Here is a 5695-nt window from a genome sequence, read left to right as displayed (position 1 = left end):
TCAGGTTTATTTGCTCCTGGAAATTTAATCAGCAAATGCATTTTCAAGGTTTTATTCTCTGGCTCGATTGTGAAGGCAGGAATTCAGAGCTATGTAGCTCTGTGGTAACAGGTCTGATAGGGCGTATGTCTGTTTTCTGACTGGCTGAGGGATCTAGAATGCCCTGTAGAGACCCATCAGAGATACAGGGCAACCAGCATCCCTGCCCCTGCTCTGGTTTCCCAGAGCCATTTTCAAAGATGTTACTCCCTGGCTCAGTTGTGAATACAGGAATTCAAAGCTGCAGATACTCCGGATGGAGGCTACAGACTGACAGAACAGAACCTGAGGAGAACCAGTCAGCTATTAACCCAGGGACAGAGGAGTTATTAGGCTTTTGTTTACTGACAAGTGACTGAATGAGGGCTGAGACGCTGCGATCTTTTCAGATTCTGAGAAAAACAAGATGACAGACGCTACATTTTAAGTCCCACTCTATCCTCAGAAATCACCTCTGAAAGCAGATCAGAGGGGAAATAATGGGTTCACATGTGTGTACTAAAGTACAGGTGTGTAAATGTTGTGTCAAAGCTTCTCATTGTAATACAAATATTACAAATCAAACATTCATGCCATGCCTGTATATTGAAAGCCAGCAGCAGAGCTGTTGGAATCTCTACAGGAAGGACAGTGGAAACTTTACTGCTTAATGGCTTTTGCTTTAGAAAGTATTTCAGAAGTGCTCCACATACTGTTTGCAATGGGTTTGTGCTGTTAACTCTTTGTTCAGTGAACAGTTGGATGATACTGTCTCCTGGTTACTGACCAGAAGTTGGTTCTAACACTTACATTCAGGGTCATGTACACAATCCATCTGCAATACCTCTCCAAGTCTGTGTTTCAGTAGTATAGGGCTGAGGTGTAGGAAAGAGGAGTGTTATAGTGGTTGTATGAAATTTACACACATCACCTCTTACACACGCATGGCAGGAGTAACTTGGACACTCAACTGGATGTTAAGGGAAACCTAGTGTTTGCACTGGTCATACTGTGAGGATGAAGAGAAGACAGTAGGATGAGCCACATCTCTGGATTCAGACAACATAGGCCAGGCAAAGAACTTCAACTTTTCTTGGAGAGATTCTTTGGGGTCAGAGTGTATCACTGGGAGCATTTGGTAAGGGAAAGTTAATAGAACCCAGTTCTGATCAAATGTACACATTTAAACGTGGAGTGACATAGTTGAAGTCACCATTATTGAATTAAGAAAATGTCCCTAAGAATTTACCCCATGTACCTTAAGATACAGTAGCATAATTTGGACTCTCAGGAGGTGAGAAAATAATATATAATGAGGTAATGAAAGATGTTTATGAATAGCTTCTATGCAGGGCAGATAAATACAATGACCATTTTCACCATGCATTTGCCATGTGTTTACACACATATGTCATGATACAATGGGCCACAATCAGAAGTTTAGAACCAGAAGGGGTGTCTATGTGCAGGTCACAATTGTAAAATCACAATGTTCAAGTAGGTTGCAGAACTCAAAGCCACAAGATATCAATGGGGCCAAGAGCTTAGAACCTTTCAAAGACTGACTGGATGTGTATATGGGTAACCAGAAAATCCAATTCCAGTATTGAGGACTGTTTTAAAAAGTCTTGGAAGGGCCCACAACGTTCCTGATTTACACCACAATATATGTATTACTAGTGGGTGTCGAGGGAATCTTTTCCTAGCAGCAGGTAATCTCATAGCTGCCTATTACAGGGCTTCTTCCACCTTCCACTGAAGCATCTGGAACTGGCCACTAGATACTGAGCTAGATGGACTGCAGGTCTGATCCACTCTGGCAATGCCTATCTTCTTATTGGTGATGTAAATTCAAGACTATGTTTTTGCTGATCTTCCTTGAGCTCCTGGGAGTCTCTAGACTAGCACTCAGAGCAGAAAGATGTCTCATTAAATATCACCTTGTCACCTGTTCTTTTTCCTTTCAGGAAGGAAAGTCTAAAACTCCTGGAAACTTGCCCTATACATTATGTCAGCTGTCAATGACACCAAACTCAAATATGCAGTGTTCCTTCTCACCGCGATACCTGGGCAGGAAATCATCCATCTCTGGATCTCCATCCCCTTCTGCTTCATTTATGTTTTCTCAATATTGGGAAATTCAACCATTCTGTTCATTATAAAAACAGATCCAAGCCTCCATGAGCCCATGTACATTTTCCTTTCCATGTTGGCCGTCACAGACCTTGGCTTATCGATATCCACCATACCGACAATATTGGGCATATATTTATTTAATTCTAGGGAGATCAGCCTCGATGCCTGTTTTGCCCAGATCTTCTTCATCCACTCATTTGTATTCACTGAATCCTCCATACTCTTGTTGATGGCATTTGACCGCTTCGTCGCGATCTCTAACCCACTGAGATAAGCTTCTATCTTAACCCTGCCGAGAATAGCCAAGATGGGACTGGTGTGTGTGCTAAGAGGGGTGGCTGTATCATTCCCATTCCCCTTTCTCCTGAAACGGTTCCAATACTGTCGAGCCAATGTCCTCTCCCATTCCTACTGCCTGCACCTCTGTGCTGTCCTGCTCTTCTACATACCAGATATTGGCTTGACTTTGATACCCAGATTGGGGAAGGGCTCTTCTACCTTACTACAGATTGTCCTGGGCTACATCTTCCTGCTCGCCCCACCCCTGATGAACCCAATCGTGTACAGCGTGAAAAGCAAACACCTTCGTGCGAGGATAATCAGACTGTTCATCAAGTGAAAGGTCAGTGCTGGCTCCAGTTCTGCCAACCTGGGAGATGAAAAACACCAGCCACCTATTTCTTGCTGGACCCTTACATCTGAGACTGGGAGCTGTCCGAGAGGAGGTACGCTAAGTGCTGCATTAGGGGGGCTGTGTTGGTGAGTATCTGAGTGTCTGCTGCTGGGACAGTTGGTCAGTTTGACCGTGTGCTTGATTGCTTGCTTGTTTGTTTGAAAAGTGTGAATTGGGAGTGCTTTGTTCCAGCTGGGCCTTGAGTGGGCCTGACTGGTATATAAGGGCAGTCAGCAGCGAACCAGCTGAGCGGTGAACAGCAGAGGCTAACAGCGGGAGTTTGCCTGGGAGTTCGCCTAGGGAGAGCGCACTGAGGCTTTCATCTGCAGGTTTCTCCCAGTAGTTCCTGCAACAGTTGAGGAAGATCCTAAGAGGACGGTGATATGGAAGGTGAGCGATCAGCTGTTGTAACCTGCACAGGTTGTGCCATGTTTGTCTTTCTTCCGCAGGACAGAAGCGACTTTGTCTGCACAAAATGCAAGCTGGTCTCCATATTGGAGGAGAAGGTTCGAGGGCTGGAGAAACAAGTATCGACTCTGCGATGCATAAGGGAAAATGAAGATTTCCTGGACAGACGTCAGGAGATGCTTCTACGGCCACAATGTTCTGAAGATTCAGAGCAGGCGCAGCAGGGACAGAAGGATTGTGAGGAGGTTTGGCAGCATGTGACCTCCAGAAGAAGAAAGAGGAGCGTCCATGCACCAGCAATGGAGATACAGGTGAGGAATCGTTTCCATGTTCTCTCTACAGGTGCTAATGCGGAGAGTGGACTAGATGGCCCATCTGAGGGAAGGGAGCAGAAGGAGACTCCACCGATTGGAAGGCAAAAGATGCACTGTCCTAGGGATGGGGGTTCCACGACCACCACTCCCAAGAGGAGGAGGAGGGTGGTGGTGGTCGGGGACTCCCTCCTCAGGGGGACTGAGTCATCTATCTGCCGTCCTGACCGGGAAAACCGAGAGGTCTGCTGCTTGCCAGGAGCTAGGATACACGATGTGACGGAGAGACTGCCGAGACTCATCAAGCCCTCGGATCGCTACCCCTTCCTGCTTCTCCACGTGGGCACCAATGATACTGCCAAGAATGACCTTGAGCGGATCACTGCAGACTACGTGGCTCTGGGAAGAAGGATAAAGGAGTTTGAGGCGCAAGTGGTGTTCTCGTCCATCCTCCCTGTGCAAGGAAAAGGCCGGGGTAGAGACCGTTGAATCGTGGAAGTCAACGAATGGCTACGCAGGTGGTGTCGGAGAGAAGGCTTTGGATTCTTCGACCATGGGATGGTCTTCCAAGAAGGAGGAGTGCTAGGCAGAGACGGGCTCCACCTAACGAAGAGAGGGAAGAGCATCTTCGCCAGCAGGCTGGCTAACCTAGTGAGGAGGGCTTTAAACTAGGTTCACCGGGGGAAGGAGACCAAAGCCCTGAGGTAAATGGGGAAATGGGATCCTGGGAGGAAGCACAAGCAGGAGAGCGCAACAGGGGAGGACTCCTGTCTCATGCTGAGAAAGAGGGACGATCGTTGAGTTATCTTAAGTGCCTATACACAAATGCAAGAAGCCTGGGAAACAAGCAGGGAGAACTGGAAGTCCTGGCACAGTCAGGGAACTATGATGTGATTGGAATAACAGAGACTTGGTGGGATAACTCACATGACTGGAGTACTGTCATGGATGGATATAAACTGTTCAGGAAGGACAGGCAGGGCAGAAAAGGTGGGGGAGTTGCGTTGTATGTAAGAGAGGAGTATGACTGCTCAGAGCTCCGGTATGATACTGCAGAAAAACCTGAGAGTCTCTGGATAAAGTTGAGAAGTGTGAGCAACAAGGGTGATGTCGTGGTTGGAGTCTGCTATAGACCACCAGACCAGGGGGACAAGGTGGACGAGGCTTTCTTCTGGCAACTAGCAGAAGTTGCTAGATCACAGGCCCTGGTTCTCATGGGAGACTTTAATCACCCTGATATCTGCTGGGAGAGCAATACAGCGGTGCACAGGCAATCCAGGAAATTTTTGGAAAGTGTAGGGGACAATTTCCTGGTGCAAGTGCTGGAGGAACCAACTAGGGGCAAAGCTTTTCTTGACCTGCTGCTCACAAACAGGGAAGAACTAGTAGGGGAAGCAAAAGTGGATGGGAACCTGGGAGGCAGTGACCATGAGATGGTCGAGTTCAGGATCCTGACACAAGGAAGAAAGGAGAGCAGCAGAATACGGACCCTGGACTTCAGAAAAGCAGACTTTGACTCCCTCAGGGAACAGATGGGCAGGATCCCCTGGGAGAATAACATGAAGGGCAAAGGGGTCCAGGAGAGCTGGCTGTATTTTAAAGAATCCTTATTGAGGTTGCAGGAACAAACCATCCCGATGTGTAGAAAGAATAGTAAATATGGCAGGCGACCAGCTTGGCTAAACAGTGAAATCCTTGCTGATCTTAAACGCAAAAAAGAGGCTTATAAGGAGTGGAAGATTGGACAAATGACCAGGGAGGAGTATAAAAATATTGCTCAGGCGTGCAGGAGTGAAATCAGGAAGGCCAAATCACACTTGGAGTTGCAGTTAGCAAGAGATGTTAAGAGTAACAAGAAGGGTTTCTTCAGGTATGTTAGCAACAAGAAGAAAATCAAGGAAAGTGTGGGCCCCTTACTGAATGAGGGAGGCAACCTAGTGACCGAGGATGTGGAAAAAGCTAATGTACTCAATGATTTTTTTGCCTCTGTCTTCACGCACAAGGTCAGCTCCCAGATTGCTGCACTGGGCAGTACAGCATGGGGAGAAGGTGGCCAACCCTCTGTGGAGAAAGAAGTGGTTCGGGACTATTTAGAAAAACTGGACGTGCACAAGTCCATGGGGCCGGATGCGCTGCATCCGAGGGTGCT

The sequence above is a fragment of the Malaclemys terrapin genome, chromosome 1 (assembly GCF_027887155.1).
Source record: "Malaclemys terrapin pileata isolate rMalTer1 chromosome 1, rMalTer1.hap1, whole genome shotgun sequence".
Lineage (NCBI taxonomy): Eukaryota > Metazoa > Chordata > Testudines > Emydidae > Malaclemys > Malaclemys terrapin.
Note: the sequence above shows the minus strand (reverse complement) of the source record.